The 21,350-nt window shown below is 41.9% G+C and overlaps 1 long non-coding RNA gene across 1 annotated transcript; it reads right to left on the bottom strand.

Annotated features, from left to right (window-relative positions):
- Positions 1–655: 655 nt before the first annotated feature.
- LOC109249590 (uncharacterized) lies at positions 656–20,780 on the bottom strand. Its single transcript, XR_002072648.2, has 3 exons — positions 20,304–20,780; positions 2,260–2,550; positions 656–1,149 (listed from the first exon to the last, which is right to left on the bottom strand). It is a non-coding gene; the product is annotated as an uncharacterized LOC109249590 (long non-coding RNA).
- Between the last annotated feature and the right edge of the window lie 570 nt (positions 20,781–21,350).

Here is a 21,350-nt window from a genome sequence, read left to right on the forward strand (position 1 = left end):
TTTATAGCATAGGATCGAGGGAGGAAAACAGTTATTTAATATTTAAATAAGTGATGACTACAAGTAGAATTCAAGATAAATTGAGCAAATTGTCATTCCTTCTCCTAGAATGAGATCATTGGCATTTGGTCACCAACTTTGTCATTATGACTTGGGAAGAGCAAACTGGTTTTAGCATATCAGATAGTTAAGTACAGGCATGTGTTTGACAGCTGATTTCCAAAGTACAGTGTTACTAGTGTCCTCACATTTGTTGACATTTATTTGGATACACATTTTACCATAACAAAAATCGAGTCTTGTGTTTCTAGGGCACCAGCTTTTGGGAAGAATGACTTCATAAAAATACCTTTAGAGTTAAGGAAGAGCAAGATAATACTTCTGCTTAGATAGCTTTAGTCAATACTTATTTTAACAATTACAATATTTAAGCTTTTTTTTTTTAAGTTTACATATTTATTAAGAGAGAGAGAGAGCAGGCGCACACACATGCTTGCACATGCAGGGAAGGGACAAAGAGAGAGGGAGAGAGAATCCCAAGCAAGCCCTGTGCTGTCAGCGCAGAGCCTGATGTGGGGCTTGATCCCACGGACCATGAGATCATGACCTGAGCCGAGATCAAGAGTCGAATGCTTAACTGACTGAACCACCCAGGTACTCCTACAATATTTAAGCTTTAGAACAGTTTGGGGTGGGGGAAAGACAACTATTGACATGATTAATCTTTATTTTTAAAAAATAAAGTTCTCTGGTATATCATCAAGAAGTCCCGAAAGAAGATGTGATTGAATAAGAGTTCTTGCTGGCTTTTCTGAATGAAAAGAGCTAAAAATAGAAAAATATGCCACCAGGGCACAGTGATGTAGAGAATTTTTGCGTTCACCCTTGAGCTTGCTTATTTCAGTAACATGAGCACAAGTTTCTTTGCATAATATTGGGCGTACCTCCTACGTTGAAAAATAACAAGTCAGCCTGTAATACTCAGGTACTCCAGCCTGGAGGGAAAGCAGTGCCTTCTAATGCCCAGCAGTGCCCCGGCAGACAGCTTGGGGCTACTGGAGCATCTCACTAGTGGGGAGCCTGGACTGTGGAAGGCTCCACGAGAAGGCCATGCCAGCAGGCAACTTCTGCCCTTTAAGACAGTATGAACTGGAATGAAAACAAAATTCAAAATTCAGAAATTTAACCTGCTTGTCACTTGTTTCTAATCCCCTGAGGTAAGGGGAAATATCATTGTAGATTTGAGTGCCACTTAACGGTCATTTTTCCCCCTAGATACAGTGAGTTGATTTGAAATAAAACTTAGTCTTTATCTTTCAGATGTGCTGGGACACACACTGACCTCTGTGTACTCTTGGAAAAAGTTCTGTTTCCCCTCTATGATGCTCACTAGGTACCTGGGTCATTGCACACAGTTCTTAGAAGACTGTGACTCCGGAAGATGCTTTGGGTGCCCCAGTCACCGTAATCTGAGCCCAGTTGGCAATGACCAGCACCTTGAAGCTAACTGTAGGTTTTCTCAGCGCCGGATTGTCCCTGAGAAAGGAATTCTCAAATCCCTATGGGACCCTCATCACGAAGACACTCAGAGGCTGATGAATAGAACAGTGAATGTTCTACAAAGAAAGAGGTAAGTTTTGAAATTGGAGTCTCTGGAAGAAAATCGACTTGGAGAGGGAAAACAAAGTTCCAGTTTGGTTTTAGATAGCATAAACCAACTTGACCCTTTCACATAACCAAAAACACCTGTAACTAGATTTTAAAACTGGAACACATGGGTGCTTATAACAACTTCAAACCATTATTTGGGGCCTTCCTTTCCTAAATATCTGCCTGAACCAAACCATACCAAGATGCTCTTAGATTTCTTTGTTTTAGTTATGTCTTTACTTAGCCTAGAATGGGTTTTTGGGTACAGCCTGGAAGAGTAGATATGTTTTTCTTTGACTAAACATCTGAGCCAAAAGCCAGGCCTTCATGTAATTGGTTAGTCACTCTTGCCTGAATCAGCATAATTTGTACCTAGTGTATGGTCAACCACAAATGAGCCAAGCTATTTAAAAACACTAGAGTTAAATGCTAGCCATAGCAACTGCTATGAAAGGAGCATTTTACCAAGAATGAGGCTGTAAGGTCTAACCCCAGTACCACTTGCATTCAAGACTGTCTTGATGATATGGATGCCAATTTCCCACATTTTCCCCTTGCCATTTTATATATAAAGGTACATATTTGTGAGAAAGCTAGAGTATTAGTTACCTGTTGCTGTAAATTGAAGTACTCTTAAATTCAGTGGCTGAAAACAATAATAAACATCTCACGTGATTTCTGTGGGTCCAGAATTCAGGAGTGGCATTTCTAGGTCGTTCTGGCCACAGTGGCTCAGAGGTGGTAGTCACAGTGGCACAGCTGTAGTCACCTGAAGGGCACACTTGGGCCTGGAGGACACACTTCTAGGGTGACTTACACAGCTGGCGCTCCCTCACCGTATAGACCCCTTCATGCTGCTTGACCTCATGATACGGTGGCTGGCATCCCCAGTGAGTGGTCCTGGGGGACAAATAGAAGCCACATTGCCTTTTGTGACCTAGACTCACAAGTCACACTGTGTCACTCCCACCACTCTTTGTACATTAAAGTGAGTCATGAGACCAGCCCCCACTGAAGGGAAGGAAATTAGGCTCTTCCTTTTGAAAAGAGGAATGTCTAAGAATTTGTAGACATATTTTTAAACTTCCATTGCTAGTTAGGAGTTACATAGCTGAGGCCATGGGCCAAAGCAAAGCTAACTAGAACTTATGACCGAATATAGGAATTAACTCTTATTTACATAAGCAATAGAGTCAAAAGGAAAGCCACATTTTCATGGAATAAAACACATATTAATAAAAAAGTGAAAATACTATGATTATTTGAATGTGTGAGTTATGGCCAGTAATCAAACTGCACCAATATTCCTGGGGGAGGCAAATGATCCCAAACTATTAATTATGTTTCTATTTATAGTTATGTTTTCACATTTGATTCTTTTCAGATTTGCTTCTTAAAGGCACAAGCACATGAATAGATTTGATGGTTTTGCTCAACATAGGAAATGAGTCTTAGGAAATTCAAGCATATTTTTTACTTATTAAGGCAAGTAATTGTAATGATTAGCTTTTGAAATAAAACTGCCAACAAAAGAAGGGTTTATAGGGTTTATTTTCTGAAGATACTGACAATGGTAGGATTATTTTATTATTAAAACGTGATACACACCCAAGTGTTTGGAAGTAAGCGAAAGGGGTTCAAAGCTCTTGAAGCTTATAAAATGAAACTTTAAAATTTTTTCTAAGTTTACTTTGAGAGAGATGGCATGCAAGTGGGGGAGGGGCAGAGAGGGGGAGAATCTCAGGCAGGCTCCGTTCTGTCAGCACAGAGCTCAACTCAGAGCTCAACCTCAGGAAACTGTGAGATCATGACCTGAGCCAAAATCAAAAGTCAGACTCGGAGCGCCTGGGTGGTTCAGGTCAGGATCTCACTGTTTGTGGGTTTGAGCCTTGGGTTGGGCTCTGTGCTGATAGCTCAGAGCCTGGAGCCTGCTTCGGATTCTGTCTCCCTCTCTCTCTCTCTCTCTCTCTCTCTCTCTGCCCCTCCCCCGCTCACACTGTCTCACTTTCTCTGTCTCTCAAAAATAAACATTAAAAAAAATTTTTTTTTAAGGAACAAGACTGTCAACCGACTAAGCCAGCCAGGTGCCCCTCTAAAATCCAAAACAGGATAACTAGAAAAAGAAATGTAAAGTGAAGGGATTTGGGGGGAGGAGCTAAGATTGCAGAATAGTAGGAGGACCCTAGGCTTGCCTCATCCCCTGAACACAGCTAGATAAGTCAAGTCATTCCGAACACCCAAGAAATCGATCTGAGGACTGACAGAACAAACTGCACTAGAGGGAGAGAAGAGGCCACATCATCAAAGGTAGGAGGTGCGGAGACATTTGGGGGAGAAACAGTGGGTGCTGTGGAGGGGAGGGAGCCCTGGCTGCAGACACAGGTGAGAGGCAGAGAGAGGAGCACACGGGATCACACAAGGAAAACACTTCCCCAAAGCCATTGGGAAAATGAGAGCAGCTGATTTTCATGAGCTTTTGCAACCAGCGGGGCTCAACGACCAGAGTTTTGGAGGTCCACAGTGTGCTGCAGTGCTCCAGTACAGGAGGTGAGCAGGTAGACCAGGGGCAGACTGCGTGACCTGAGGTTTGTCTGAGACTCACTGAGAGAGACTGCTGGATCTTCTTGGAGCACATCTGAGAGAGGTGGCATTGCCTCTCCGGTGACAAAGGAGCCGGCAGGCAACATTTCCCTCCCCCGCCCCTCAACACAGGCACAGAGACACCTGCTGAGGGAGGCTAACCTGGACACCGGTTCTTTAGTGCAGTTTGCTCTAAACCCCATGCTCCTGCATGCTGGTGCAACCACCTTTCTGGGTCAAACGTGCATCAATCCCAGTGAAGCAAGACCCTCCCCAGAAGATCAGTGCAGGTCCCCACCACACCGGGTCCCTAAAGTTTGGAGTTTTAAAACTCAGCCAGTCTGGCTGGGATAGAGCCCAAAGTGCACTGTGCTGCTCCAAACAGGCAAGCAACCCAGATACAGACATTGTGAAAACAGCAATCAAAAACACCGAGGATGCACGAGGGGAAATTATTCGCTCCTCCAGGAGGTCTGCCCTGATAGCAGCAAGCACAAACTCTGCTCTCCAAGGACAATGGAGCTGGCTGGTGCCATTTCCATCTCCTGCCCCTCAGCCTGAACCGAATTCAGTAAACAGCACAGCACCAGCACTGGCTGCCTAACCTGCTTACACCAAGCTCCGCCCCCCCCTGCACTCTGCTGATAACTGCTTTTCTCCAGGAAGTGTGTCTGAGAATCAGCGTAGCAGGCCCCTCCCCCAAAAGACCAGTACAAACACCAGCTTGCACCATGCCTACTGACCAGAGTTCTCCAAATCTTCAGCTCTAATGGAGATAGCATCAGGTCTCTTAAGCAGACTAGAGCAAACCTATTAAAAACTTGCCACACTCTGGCCAAGATCCAGACAATCCCTACTGTAGGCAAGGAGAAACCCTACAGAGGAATAACCTGAGAAACAGAGCAGCCATAACACAGCATCAGAGTGCATGCAGCATACACCAGAGACACTTCTTGAAGCACCAAGCCCTGGACATTATATGACCTCTCCTTCATACAGCCATTATTCTTGGGAGCCAGAAACATAACAGGCTTTCCTAACACAGAAAAGAAGATAGAGACCTAGACAAAATGCCAATTCATCCCTAAAGAAAGAACAAGAAAAGGTCATGGCCAGTGATCTAATTGAAACGGATATAAGTAATATGCCTAATCCAGAATTTATTATTTTTTTAATTTTTCTGATCCATTGTTTAAAGCAACAATCATAAGGATATTTGCTGGGTTTGAGAAAAGCATAGAGGACATCAGGGATATCCTTACTGCAGAGATAAAAGAACTTAATCAGGCCAAAATGAAAAATGCAATCACCGAGATTCAAAAATAACTGGGTGTAATGACCACAAGGATGGAAGAAGCAGAGGAATAAATAAGTCATATAGAAGATACAAGTATGGAAAACTGTGAAACTGAGCAAAAGAGGGGAAGAAAAATCTTGGATCAAGAAAGTAGACTCAGGGAACACAGTGACTCCATGAAATGTAATAAAATTTGTATCATAGGAGTGCCAGAAGAAGAAGAAGAAGAGAGAAAAGGGGACAGAAGGTTTATTTGAGGAAATTATAGCTGAGAACTTCTCTAATCTGGGGAAGGAAACAGTTAAATACAGGAGGCACACAGAACTCCCAACAAAATTAACAAAAGCAGGCCAACACCAAGACATATTATAGTTACACTTGCAAAATCTAAAGTTAAAGAAAAAATCCTAAAAACAGCAAGACAACTTACAAGGGAAGACAAATAAGGTTAGCAATGATCTGTCCACAGAAACTCGGCAAACCAGAAGGGAGCAGCATGATATGTTCAGTATGCTGAATGGGAAAAAAAGGCAGCCAAGAATACTCTGTCCAGCAAGGCTAGAATAGAAGAAGAGATAAAGAGTTTCCCAGACAAACAAAACCTAAAGGAGTTTTGACCACTAAACCAGCCCTGCAAGAAATATTAAAGGGGACTCTTTGAGTGGGAAAGAAAGACCAAAAGCAACAAAGACTAGAAAGGAATGGACAAAATCTCCAGAAACAATGATAAAACAAGTAATAAAATGGCACTAAATTCATATGTATCATTAACTAGTCTGAATGTAAATGGACTAAATGCTCCAATCAAAAGACAGAGGGTGTCAGAATAGATGAAAAAAACAAGACCCATCTATATGCTGCTTACCAAAGTCTCATTTTAGACCTCAAGACACCTGCAGATTGAAAATGAGGGGATGAAGAAACATTTTCCATGCAACTGGAAATCAAAAGAAAGCTGGAGTAGCCATACTTATATCAGACAAACTAGATTTTAAGCCAAAGACTGTAACAAGATGAAGATGGACACTATATCATAATAAAGGGGTCTATCCAACAAGAAGAGCTAACAATTGTAAATATTTATGTCCCCAACTTGAAAGAACTCAAATATATAAAGCAATTAATAACAAACATAAAGGAACTCATTAATGATAACAATGATAGTAGGGGGACTTTAACACCCATTTATGTCAATGGACAGATCATATAAGCAGAAAATCAAAAGGAAACAGTGGTTTTGAATGACACAGTGGACCACATGGACTTAACAGGTATATTCAGAACATCCTATCTTAAAGCAGCAGGATACACATTCTTTTTGAGTGCACATGGGACATTCTCCAGAACAGATCACGTACTAGGTCACAAATCAGGCCTCAACAAGTACAAAAAGAGTCAGATCATACTATGCATATTTTCTGGCCACAACACTATGAAACTTGAAGTCAATCACAAGAAACAATTTGGAAAGACCACAAATACAAGAAAGAAAATAAAGAAAATCCTACTAAAGAGTGAATGGGCCAATGAGGAAATTAAAGAAGAAATTTAAAAAAATACATAGAAACAAATGAAAATGAAAGCACAATGGTCCAAAACCTTTGGGATGCAGCAAAAGCAGTCATAAGAAGAAAGTATGTAGCAATACAGGTCTACCTCAAAAAGCAAGAAAAATTTCAAATATGCAACCTAACTTTACACCTAAAGGAGCTAGAAAAAGAACAACAAAGAAAGCCTAAAGCCGGCAGAATAAAGGAAATAATAAAGATTAGAGCATAAATAAATGATACAGGAACAAAAAAACCCCAGTAGAACAGATCAATCCTGAAATCAGGAGCTGGTTCTTTGAAGAAGTTAATATAATCAATAACCCCCTAGCTAGACTTATCAAAAAGAGAAAGAACCCAAATAAATAAAATCACAAATGAGAGAGAGAAAACACCACAGAAATACAATTATAAGAGAATATTATGAGGGGCACCTGGGTGGCTCAGTCGGTTAAGCAGCTGACTCTTGGTTTCACCTCAAGTTGTGATCTCACAGTTCGTGGGTTCACGCCCTGCATTGGTCTCTATGCTGCCAGTGTGGAGCCTGCTTGTGATTCTCTCTTCCTCTCTATGCCTCTCCTCCACTCACTCACTCTCTCTCTCTCTCTCTCTCTCTCAAATAGATAAACTTAAAAAAAGAGAATATTATAAAAAATTGTATGCCAATAAATTGTGCAAACCAGAAGAAATGGATAAACATACAAAGTACCAAAACTGAAACAGGAAGAAATAGAAAACTTGAACAGACTGATAACCAGCAAGGAAATTGAATCAGTAATCAAAAATCTCCCAACAAAAAAAAGTCCAGGGCCAGATGGCTTCACAGGGGAATTCTACCAAACATTTAAAGAAGAGTTAATACCTATACTCCTGAAACTATTCCAAAAAACAGAAGTGGAATGAAACCTTTCAAATTCATTCTACAAGGCCAGGATTACCCTGATTCCAAAACTAGACAAAGACTCTACTAAAATAGAGAACTAAAAGCCAGTATCCCTGATGAACATGGATGCAAAAATTCTCAACAAAATATTAGTAAATTGAATCCAACAGTACCTTAAAAGAATCGTTCACCATGATCAATTGGAATTTATTCCTGAGTTGCAAGAATGGCTCAAATTTGCAAATCAATCAACGTGATACACTGCATTAATAAAAGAAAGGATAAGAACCATATGATGCTCTCAATATTTGCAGAAAAAGCATTTGACAAACTACAGCATCCATTCTTGATAAAAAATCCTCAACAGAGTAGGTTTAGAGGGAACATATCTCAACATAATAAAGACCCTATAGGAAAGACCCACAGATAATATCATCCTCAATGGGGAAAACAGAACTTTTACTCTATGGTCAAGAACAAAACAGGGATGCCCACTCTCACCACTGTTATTTAACATACTACTGGAAGTCCTAGCCTCAGCAATCAGACAACAGAAAGAAATAAAAGACATCCAAATCAGCAAGGAAAAAGTCAAACTTTCACAATTTACACATAACATGATACTCCATGTGGAAAATCTGAAAGACCGCACCAAAAAATTGTTAGAACTGATATCTGAATTCAGTAAGGTTGCAGACTATAAAATCATGTACAGAAATCTGTTGTATTTTAGTACACCAATAATGAAGTAGCAGAAATAAAGCAATCAATCCTATTTATAATTGCACCAAAAACCAAAAGATACCTAGGAATAAACCTAACCCAAGAGGTAAAAGATCTGTACTTTGAAAACTATAAAACACTTGTGAAAGAAATTGACTATTACACAAAGAAATTGAAAGACATCCCATGCTCATGGAGTATAAGAACAAATATTGTTAAATTGTCTGTACTACCCAAACCAAGCTACACATTTAATGCAATCCCTGTCAAAATACTACCAGCATTTTTCACAGAACTGGAGCAAACAGTCCTAACATTTGTGTGGAACCACAAAAACCCCATTAGCCAAAGCAATCTTGAAAAAGAAAAGCAAAGCTGGAGGCATCACAATTCTGGACTTCAGGCTGTATTACAAAGCTGTAATCATCAAGACAATATAGTACTAGCACAAAAAATAGACACGAAGGGGCACCTGGTGGCTCAGTTGGTTAAGCATCCAACTTCAGCTTAGGTCATGATCTCATTGTTCGTGGATTCAAGCCCCATGTTGAGCTCTGTGCTAACAACTTGGAGCCTGGAGCCTGCTTCAGATTCTGTATCTCCCCCTTCCCCCCCCACACACACCCCCATCCGCATCTCTCTCTGCCCCTTCCCTGCTTGTGCTCATGCTCTCTCAAAAATAAATAAACATTACGGGCACTGGGTGGCTCAGTCAGTTAAGTATCTGATTTTGGCTCAGGTCATGATCTCGCAGTTCATGAGTCTGAGCCCTACATTGGGCTCTGTGCTGACAGCTCAGAGCCTGGAGCCTGCTTCAGATTCCGTGTCTCTCTTTCTCTCTTTCTGTGCCCCTCCCCCCCCCAATATAAGTAAACATTAAAAATAATTAAAAATAAATAAACATTAAAAAAAACAGATTAATGGAACAGAATAGAAAACCCAGAAATGGACCCACAACTATATGACCAACTCTTCTTCGAGGAAGAATACTGAAGCAGGAAAAAACATCCAGTGGAAAAAAGAGAGTCTCTTCAACAAATGGTGCTGGAAAAACTGGACAGCAGCATGCAAGAGAATGAAACTGGACCACTTTCTTACACCAAACACAAAAATAAATTCAAAATAGATGAAAGATGTAAATGTGAGACAGGAAACCATCAAAACAGAACACAGGCAGAAACCTCTTTGACCCCAGCTGGAACATCTTACTAGATGCATCTCTGGAGACAAGGGAAACAAATGTAAAACTAAACTACTGGGACGTCAGCAACACAAAATATTCCCGCACAACAAAGGAAACAAAACTAAAAGGCAGCTTACAGAATGGGAGAAGATATTTGAAATGGCATATCTGAAAAAGGGTTAACAACCAAAATATGTGAAGAACTTATTAAAACTCAACACCCAGAAAAACAAATAATCCAGTGAAAAAATCGGCAGAAGAGGCACCTGGGTGGCTCAGTCGGTTCAGCATGTGGTTCTTGACTTTGGCTCAGGTCATGATCTCATGACCCTGTGGGTCAGGCCCCACATCAAGCTCTGCACAGAGCATGGGGCCTGCTTGGGATTCTTTCCCTCTCTCTTCCTTTGCCCCTCCCTAGTTTGCTCTCTCTCTCTTTTTCTCAAAACAACAACAACAACAATAAATAAATAAATAGAAGACATGAATAGATATTTTTCCAAAGAAGACCTACAGGTGGCTAACAGACACATGAAATGATGTTCAATGTCACTCATCATCAGGGAAATGCAAACCCAAAGTACAGTGAGATATATCACACCTGTCAGAATGGCTAAACTTAACGCAGGAAACAACAGATGTTGGCGAGGATTTGGAGAAAGATGAACCCTTTTACACTGTTGGTGGGAATGCAAACTGGTGCAGCCACCCTAGAAAACAATATGGAGTTTCCTCAAAAAGTTAAAAATAGAACTGCCCTACGATCCAGCAATTGCATTACTAGGTATTTACCCAAAGGATACAAAAATACGAATTTGAAGGGATACATGCACCCTGATGTTTAGAGGGGCCTAATCAATAATAGCCAAATTATGGAAAGAGCCTAAAAGACCACTGAATGATGAATGGATAAAGAAGGTGTGGTGTATGTATACCATAGAATATTAGCCATACCAAAAAGATCTTGCCATTTGCAACAACGTGGATAGAGTTAGAGAGTATTATGCTAAGTGAAATAAGTCAGAGAAAGAGAAATACCATATGATTTCACTCATATGTAGAACTTAAGAAACAAAACAGATGACCATAGAGGGAAGAAAAAAGAGAGAGAGGCAAACCATAAAACAGACTTATTTTTTAAGTTTATTTATTTATTTTGAGAGAGAGTGAGCGTGTGAGTGGGGGAAGGGCAGAGAGAGAGAGAGAGAGAAAATCCTAAGCAGGCTCTCTGCTGTCAATGCAGAGCCTAATGTGGGGCTCAAACTCACAAACCATGAGATCATGACCTGAGCCAAAATCAAGAGTTGGATGCTCAACTGACTGAGCCACCCAGAAGCCCCTAAAAGAACAGTTTAAAAGGGAAAACAGGTTAACAAATATTAAAAATAAGCTAACAAGAAATGGTACAGATATGTAGGAAAGGATATTTGGATAGCTTCTTCCTGTTTAAAATTACTCTTCAGTCAGCTCAAACTCAGCACCAGGGCTCTTTCCACCCCTCTTTGGTCTGTCCCCTGAGCCCCTTGGCTCCCAGGATGGGGCTCCTCAAGATGCGTCTTGTCTGCCAGGGTAGGTGCCTGTAATTTATCATTCTCTGTTGCCTTCTGCTGACCCCTGGTTGAGAAGTAACTTCTCCCACCTAATTTTTGGACACAGACCTCCTTCCCGGCTTTATCCACCACTGATGTCAGTAATGGTTAGTCCCCCAAGAAACTTACTGCAGGACAGTTTTCTCCCAAGAAGCTTGGCAAACTGCCTCTGCTGACCAGGTTTCCCCGCTGGCCTTGCACTGGTACTTTTGAGACTCAGCCTTTCTGCTCCCAGATCTGGGCTGCCCGCCACACAGCCCCTGCCCTGGCACTCGGTACTGTTCCCATACAGGGTGAACCCGGGCAGTCACAGTGACTCTTAACTCCAGGCTTTCTTCTGCATCATTCGGGGGGTCTTTCAGGACCCCACAAGAAGGACCAGATGCGTGCTTTCTGGAGCCTGGAGCCCACCTACCTATTACCTCTGACCTACCAAAGCAAGACGGGGAGGGTGCCAATGGAGAAGCAGAGCAGCAGCCTAGGCAGTGTCGAATTCTCCCTCAGGCTATCTTAGCTTCTACTGGTTTTGCTAATGCCTTACCCCAACGCATGGGGGACTGGGTCTCCTCTTACAGACCAGGAAGCACCCAAATCATAGGCAACAAAAGCAAAAATAAACAAGTGGGAATACATCAAATTAAAAAGCTTCTGTAGAGCAAAAGAGATGATCAACATAATGAAATAGAATGGAAGGAAATATTTGCAAACCACCTATCTGGTAAGGAGTTAATATCCAAAATATACGAGGAATTCATACAACTCAATAACAAAACAAAACAAAACAAAACAAAACAAAAAAAACCCTCAAAACAAACAAACAAAACAAACAAAAAACAACCATCTGAATAAAAAATGGACCAAGGACCTAAGTAGACCATTTTTCAAAGAAAATATTCAGGGGCGCCTGGGTGGCTCAGTCGGTTAAGCGGCCGACTTCAGCTCAGGTAATGATCTTGTGGTCCATGAGTTCGAGCCCCACGTCGGGCTCTGTGCTGACAGCTCAGAGCCTGGAGCCTGTTTCGGATTCTGTGTCTCCCTCTCTCTGACCCTCCCCCGTTCATGCTCTGTCTCTCTCTGTCTCAAAAATAAATAAACGTTAAAAAAAAAAAAATTAAAAAAAAAAAGAAAATATTCAAAAGGCCCACAGGTTCATGAAAAGGTGCTCAACATCACTAATAATCAGGGAAATTCAAACTAAAACCACAATGAGATATCTGTTAAAATGGCTATTATCAAACAAACAAACAACAACAACAACAAGAACTAACAACTACTGGCAAGGATGTGGAGAAACGGGAACCCTGGTGTGCTATTATTGGTGGGAATGTAAATTGGTACCACCAACATGAAAAATAGTATAGAATTTCTTCAAAAAATTAAACATACAACTACCAGAGGCTCCTGGGTGGCTCATTCGGTTGAGCATCTGGCTTTTGGTTTTGGCTCAGGTCACAATCTTGCAGTTTGTGGGTTTGAGCCCCACATTGGACTCTGCTACTGATGGCATGGAGCCTGCTTAGGTTTCTCTGTCTCCTTCTCTCTCTGCCCCTCCCCAGCTCATGTTCCTATTCTCTCTCTCTCTCTCCCTATGTGCCAATCAATGGATTAATGGATAAAGAAAATGAGAAGAAAGAGAAAGAAAGAGAAAGGGAGGAAGGAAAGCAGAAAGGAAGAAAGGAAGGAAGGAAGGTAGGTAGGAAAAAAACTTGGTGTATATATATATAATGGAATATTATTCAGCCATAAAAAAGAAGGAAATCTTGCCATTTGCAACAACACGGATGGACCTTGAGGACATTATGCTAAGTGAAGTAAGTCAGACAAAGAAAGACAAATACCATATGATGTCACTTATATGAGGGATCCAAAAAACCCAAACTCAAACAGAATAGATTGGTGGTTGCCACAGGTGAAGGATAGGAGGCAAGGGAAATGAGTGAAGGTGGTCAAAAGGTACAAACTCACAGTTATAAGACAAATAAGTTCTGGAGATGTAATATCCAGTAGGGTGACTATACTTAACAGTATTCTATTTTATATCTGAAAGTTGCTAAGAGAGCAGATTTTAAAAGCTCCTCAACACAAAAAATGTAGGGGATGTGATGGATGTGTTTGTGGTGGTAACCATTTTGGAATATGTACGTAATATCAAATCGCTATGTTGTACACCTTACACTTACACACTGCTTTATGTAAATTAAATTTTCATGAAGCTGGAGAGAAGAAAAAGTCTTAACATGGCTGATCTCTCTACTTCTAACCTCGCACTTCTCCCACACTTCGTACTGACAGCAGAGTTCACACCTCTGTTCAAAGAATAGTAGCATGTCTTTTATATGCATTATCCCATTTAATTCCTGGAACAATCTGTAGGATGAACATTATCATCTCCATTTTGCAGATGAAGAAGTGGAAGAAAAAAGATCTGAGAAAATTTCTCAAGGTTGGATGGCAGCTGAATGGCAGCACCAGGCAGGTCTTAAGTTTGTCTGACTCCAAAGTTCAGCTCTTTCTGTTGAACCGTGCTAATCCCGCTTGATCTGGCTTCAAACCACCCTCACAGGTGTCCTTCTTCTAATTGTGCCCTCGCCCCAGGCTCGCTGTACTATCTTTAATATCTCTCCAAACCATGCTTACCTATAGCTCCAAGGCTCATGCTCTTTGTTCAGTCTCACTGCCTGCCCTCTTTTATTTTTTATTTTTTTAGTGTTTATTTATATTTGAGAGAGAGAGAGAGAGAGAGAGAGAGAGAGAGAGAGAGAGAGAAAGCTAGCATGAATGGAGGAGGGGCAGAGAGAGGGAGACAGAATCCGAAGCAGGCTCCAGGCTCTGAGCTATCAGCACCGAGCCCAACATGGGGCTCAAACTCATGAGCAGTGAGTTCATGACCTGAGCCGAAGTCAGATGCTTAACCGACTGAGCCACCCAGGCACCCCTCGATGCTTGCCCTCTTAATCAAAGATTGTCCTTATTTTTCAAGGACTAGTTCAAATTCAACTACTCAGAAAAGCTTTCCCTGATGCCCTTCACCTTTCTCTCTACGTGAGAGATTCAGATTTTCTCTCAAAAGTTTGTAGTTTATTTTGCGTCATAATTGTGTTTCCATGCTTAGGTTGCCAATTAAACTTTCAGTTGCTTTTCCATATTTACCCACCACTACCCTTCCTGTGCCCCACATTTAGTCAAGGGTTTTGTGAAGTTCTTAGATGTATGTCAAATTGTAACATTTTTAATTTTAAGAAAATAGCTGGTGTGGGTTTCACTTATATTTCATGTTACGAATTTTCTCTTTAATCAATATTCATTGAAGGAAGGGGTCCTAAAAATGCAATAGTAGAATGCATTTCCATCAGTCAATCCATGAAAGCATAAAATTGGGATAAAAATAAGTGATCAAATCAATCAGACATTGTTCCAAAACAGTTATATATCAGTTAATAGGAACTGGGACAACTTTTTGTGGTATAAATCAATGATTTCAGGGGGTGCTGGCCAAAGGGCATATGAGACCATTCATTGGGATTTGCAAAGAAAAGACTTCTGACTGTATGTTTTGCCTCGATGATTTACCTACATTTTCTACTTATACTATAATATGTAATTATAGTCGATCTATAGCATGTTTTAAAATTGGTTAGGGAAAATTCTCTCCACTTTTTTTTTTTTAATATCCTGGCAATTTTCATATGATTACACTTTAAAAATTTTTTTTTAATGTTTATTTATTTTTGAGAAAGAGACAGAGCATGAATGGGGGAGAAGCACAGAGAGAGGGAGACACAGAACCTAAAGCAGGCTCCAGGCTCTGAGCTGTCAGCACAGAGCCCAATGCTGGGCTCAAACCTGCAGATGGTGAGATCATGACCCGAGCTGAAGTAGGACATTTAACTGACTGAGCCACCCAGGTGCCCCTCATAGGTTACGCTTTTAAATTTAGAATAATTTGTCTGGTGTGGTGGGTAGTGAGGGGGCATGCTGTTTTTGTTTAGAAGATATGTTTTAATAAGCTGTTTGAGATAGAAGGATGAGGCTCACTAGGCTTGGCTGCAGTGAGCTAGTTTTTAGACATCACATGATTGAATGGCTCTACGTGAGAAATGAAGGGGATTACCAGTTTTTGCTAGTGGTAAACACTGTAATATTAGAACTCTCAGAAAAGACAGACATTTTGGATTATAAACATCCTTTGAAAGAACATCTAAGGGGCGCCTGGGTGGCTCAGTCGGTTAAGCGTCCGACTCCGGCTCAGGTCATGATCTCGTGGTCCGTGGGTTCGAGCCCCGCGTCGGGCTCTGTGCTGACAGCTCGGAGCCTGGAGCCTGCTTCGGATTCTGTGTCTCCCTCTCTCTCTGACCCTCCCCCGTTCATGCTCTGTCTCTCTCTGTCTCAAAAATAAATAAATGTTAAAAAAAATTAAAAAAAAAAAAAAAGAGAACATCTAAGTTTCAGAACAGGAAGGAAAGCCCTAGTAAGAGAGAAGAAAAGCAATTAGGAACTGGAGACCAAAAACAAGTGGAGGTAGGGGGACAGAGATAACTCATTCTTATCCCCCCCCCGACCTAAAAACTCGAGTTTTAATGCCCATGATGAGACAAGGCATCAGCCCATTTGAGGTAGAGAATTGGAATTGAGATGTCTACATAAAAGTGGGATGTTTGAAAAGCTGTTTCCCTAACAGTGTACTGTTAGGGAAAAAAAAAAAAAAGAATAAACTCAAAAAAAAAAAAATCCGTGCACTGTCATAAAGTGATGTAAAACTTTTCATGTATATGTGTGTTGGCAGGTGTGGAGGTGGGAAACAAAAAGTTTCCCTTAAGAATTTGTAACCACACACCTACCCGGGTGTGACTTTTTACTTCCATCATGCACTCACAACGCCAATGCTAAGATATTAACATAAATAGTGGTCCTGGAGTCGTGAATCTCTGGAACACCTACATGTAACAAATCTAAAATCTCTTTGGGGAAATAAGCCCTCAACCCAGGCCATATGGACATTCACATATGAAGCCCTGGTAAAGATGAGTTCCCAATAAAAAATTACAAACCACTAAAGTATACATCAAGAAGGAAGGAAGTCAGTAGATAAAAGAGCAGGAGGATTAGAATCTCAAGAACATAAGATGTAGGGGCACGTGGGTGGCTCACTTGGTTGAGTGTCTGACTCAGGTCCTGATCTCACAGTTCGTGGGTTCGAGCCCTGCATCGGGCTCTATGCTGACAGTTCTGAGCCTGGAGCCTGCTTTGGATTCTGTGTCTCCTTCTTTCTCTGCCCTTCCCCCACTCTCTCTCTCTCTCTCTCTCTCTCTCTCTCTCTCTCTGTCTCTTTGTCTCTCTCTCTCTCAAAAATGAGTAAATGTTAAAAAATAAAATAAAATGAGAGACTCTTAAAGGAAGAGCTTCAAGAAGAAGCGAATTAGGGGCGCCTGGGTGGCTCAGTCGGTTAAGCGTCCGACTTCAGCTCTCACGGTCCGTGAGTTCGAGCCCCGAGTTGGGCTCTGGGCTGATGGCTCAGAGCCTGGAGCCTGCTTCCGATTCTGTGTCTCCCTCTCTCTCTGCCCCTCCCCCGTTCATGCTCTGTCTCTCTCTGTCCCAAAAATAAATAAACGTTAAAAAAAATTTTTTTTAAATAAAAAATAAATAAAAAAATAAAAAAAGAGAAGAAGCGAATTAAACTCAGAAAGAAGAAATAAGAGCCAAGAAAGAGTGGTGAGCAAAGAAAATGGTCCGTATTTGGTTAAATCTAAACAAGCAGCACAACTTATGCGGGAGTATGCAAATGAAGTGTGACCAGAAAGGTCAACAGTGTGAGAGGAGAAGTCATATGAGCGAAAGCACTTGCGTTGTTTTGAAGAAGGGTAGAGATACTGATCAAGTCAGAGAATTCATGTTAAAGTTTAAAAGTAACCACAGAAGAAAGGAATGAAGGGAGGAAGGGGAGAGAGAGAGAGAATGTTGCCGTTTACAAACCAATAGAAGGAAGGGAAAGGCGGGAACAACAAAGCCACCCATCCATTCCGAAGGAAAGAATGAGGTCACCTGGGTGGCTCTGTTGTTAATCATCTGATGTTGTTAAGCATCTGACTCCGGCTCAGGTCATGATTTCATGGTTCATAAGTTTGAGTCCCACATCAGGTAAGCTTGACCCTCGCTTTGGGCGAGCACCAGCCCTGCATCCGGTAAAACATGAACCCCACTTCGGGCGAGCGCGGCTTCTCTCTCTGTCTCTTTCTGCCCCTTGCTCACTTGCGCCCCCTCCCCCCCCCCCAAGAAAAGAATGAAGGGGAAAAGCAACATAGAAGAAGCAGAGTAAATAGAATGAACAAAATAAGAAGATAACAAATCTAAATAAATCCATAATCACAATACTTGCAAATAGTCTAAACTCACCATATTTTTTCCAAGAAGAATTTTTTTCCCAAAGACAACTCTCCTGGTCGCATGCGAGCAGGTGAGCATAGGAAACTGTGCTGTTGTAGGTGTAGGGGAGGGAGGAGGCTGGGTCCCATCCCGTGCTACATTAGAAGATGTTCACTTACATCTGCACACTTATTCACTGCACAGAGTTGAGGCTCAATGGTTCAATTTCTCTAGAGAATAAATCTCTGGACTCCTGTGGAGGCGGGGGACGAGAGCATCCCCTGCTTGCCCAGGGCAGGAGAGAACTGGGGATCAATGTGTGTGGACCTGGGCTCTGGCCCCACCTCATTCTCAGCCATGGGCCTCCCTCCAGCTTTCAACACTGCTGGGAGTCTCCAGGGGATGCTATTCCAGTTTGCAGAAACTCCCCCTCCCGGTCCTTGGCTCACAGTGTTCTCTGACTTGCTCAGTGAGTTTACCGCTTTCCTGTTTGCTTGCCCATTCCCAAAACTGTGACAAAACCTTTTTGTCCACTGTTTTCTTTTTCTAGTGGCTTCATACCCTTCTTAATTCATTCCTAATTCATTGCTGTCACACATGTTGGGTTTGGGGAGGAAGAAGATACAGAAGAGTAGGGTTAATCTGCCGTCTTTAACCAGAAGCCCTTGACTGAGTTCTTTCTACGCCACACTTCCAGTGTAAACCCTAGGAGAACTTGAAAGCCACAGCTGATAATCGGAGGCATTGTCACGGAAGAGGAATTTGAATCGTACGCAACCCTCAGTGTCTAGACCAATGGATGAAAGCTCTCAGGGGGAAAAAAAATGTTTAACTTTCACAAAAGAAATTTCGAAACGATCAGAGCCGTCCTAGGAGGTCAGAGACCATAAGCACTTGAGTCATCCCTTCCCCATCAATTGTTCCGGAAACACGATGATACCTTTGTTCAACTAATTCCCTTCAGTTCTTTTTGGAGATAAGTAGTAATGCATGCGGGTAAACACCTGAATCCCTTTTTGTACATGGGATCATTCGTGTCTTCTGGTCAATTAAACTCGAGGTCACGGACCAAATATAAAGGTTCCTCCTTGAAGTATGTGAAAAATCTGGGTAGAGCTCATTGGAGTTAAGTGGCCATTTAGACATCAAATTTGTTCTGCTTGGGGCATGGGAACAGTATAATTTAGTGGCTTTAGAGTCAGAAAGAACTGCATTCAAAACAGTCCCTAATGCTTGACAGCTAGGCAAGTGAACTTAGGCAGGATACTAACCTCTCTGAGCCTCGATTTCCTTATCTGCAAAATGGGAGCAACAGCACAGGCTTCACAGGATGGTTGTGAAAATGAAATGAGATGCCGCTAGTGAGCCTGGGAAGCCTGGTAGATTGTGGAATTCTGGTACATGTCCTTTCTCTTTTGTCCTCCCCACATCTCCATCACCCTGATGCTACCAGTCACTGTGCTGACAGCTCAGAGCCTGGAGCCTGCTTCGGATTCTGTGTCTCCCTCTCTCTCCGCCCCTTCCCCCATTCAAGCTGTGTGTGTCTCTCTCTCAACAATAAATAAACATTTATTTACTTATTTAAAAAATTTTAATATCTAGTTTTGAGAAAGAAAAGAGCTTGAGCAGGGGAGGGGCAGAGACAGAGGGAGACACAGAATCTGAAGCAGGCTCCAGGCTCTGAGCTGTCAGCACAGAGCCCGATGTAGGGTTGGAACTCATGAACCACGGGATCATGACTAGAGCCCAAATCGGATGCTTAACTGCCTGAACCACCCAGGTGCCCAATAAATAAATAAACATTTTTAAAAAATAAATAAATATACACAAAACAATGCAAGGGTTGGGGGGAGATCGCCTTTTCAGTCAAGAGAGCACTGTTGGCAAGACTTGCTAAGTTTCCCTAAGGATCAGGTCCATTCAGGCTCAGTCCCCAGTGCAGGACCCAGCTCCCACTCAGAGAGAACAGCTGTCACCAGGGGACCACTCTCCACCCCTCAGGAAGCGCGGCCTCCAGTTCCGGAGAGGATAAAGCCCAAGCAGTCTGGGCACCTGCAGAAGCTGAAGAAATAACTCACCCCTTCATTGTGGGACTGACCTAGCAGAACTCTGCAGTCCTTCCAACCTGTGAAGTCTGATTTCTTTGGTCCCTTACTCCATCTCTGTGTCAGCCTTTCAGGAAGAAAGGCCATCTTGTAGAAGAAAACTCGTTTCCTTTATTTAATTTTTTTTAAAAAGATTTTATATTTAAGTAATCTCTATACCCAATGTGAGGCTCAAACTTATGACACTGAAGTCAAGAGCCACCAACTGAGCCAGCTAAGCGCCGCCGGTTTCCTTTATTTACAGTCTCTAGCGGAGTATTCTGCAGACAGTAGGCATCTGTTATAATATTTCCTAATCAGTCAACTTCAAAGAGAAAGATGTATTTCTCAATGATGTCAATCTGGAATGAGATATTATGTGTAAATTTACTCTCCTAAAAAAAACTTACTGGAAGTTGCTTAGTCTACATTCCCTTTTCTGCCTCCTGTCCAGCCTGCCTCCCTCCCTCATTCTTCAGGCCCTTTGCTCTGTTATCTGACGTGGGGTAGTATTCTGATGTCATAATAACAGAAATGACTGTTTTGGTGAGACAGGTCAATAATCCTCGCTGGCTTTTATAAATATCAACAACCATCCCAGGGGGTGAGTCTTTCCTACCATTACTTGTGAATGATTTTCTGCTGGTGTGTCTGTTCTCACTCCTTAGGACATACTCCTTTAAGACCTGCAAGTTAGCTCAGTACTCCTTACCTCATTTTGGAATAAAATAGGCCAATGATCTTGCCAGCTGAATGTCTCCTACCTACCTCGCCATATTCACTTTTTTTTTCTTAGAAGGTGAACTGTTCTCTCCAAATCAGTTAAGAAAGCATTTAGCAATAATTTAAACAATACAAGCAGTTTAAAAAATCTTACTTCTTGGGGCACCTGGTGGCAGAGCTTGTGATGCTTGGGGTTGTGAGTTTGAGCCCCGCATGAGGTGTAGAGATTACTTAATAAAAAAAATAATAAAAAATATTACTTAATAATTTATCTACTTTAGACACCTTATCTTAATTGCTTAGGCCATTCTTCTGGAAGTATCCCCAAACCATGAAAAACTGGACTGCTTAGATGCGTTGATGATTCTTTGTAAGAGCCAAGCAGCATTTATGTTACTGGGAAATAGTTTTGCATTTGACACAGGATGGAGATACATTTTTGGCATGGCCCCGTTTGGTGGGTTAGACTCAGATTCTCTTCTGGGAACCTGGACAGGACAGTGGGAAAAGTGGGATATGAGCTAGGTAACAGGCAGGGTGCCTGGGTGGCTCAGTTGGTTAAGTGGCCGGCTTTTGATTTTGGCTCAGGTTATAATCTCGCAGTTCATGAGATTGAGCCCCGAGTTGGGCTCTGTGCTGACAGTGTGGAGCCTGCTTGGGATTCTCTCTCCCTCTCTGCCCCTCCCCTACTTTCTCTGTCTCTGTCTCTCTCTCCAAATAAATAAACATTTAAA

This window comes from Panthera pardus, unplaced genomic scaffold (assembly GCF_024362965.1).
Source record: "Panthera pardus isolate Hobbes unplaced genomic scaffold, ASM2436296v1 HiC_scaffold_17, whole genome shotgun sequence".
In the NCBI taxonomy this organism is placed as follows: domain Eukaryota; kingdom Metazoa; phylum Chordata; class Mammalia; order Carnivora; family Felidae; genus Panthera; species Panthera pardus.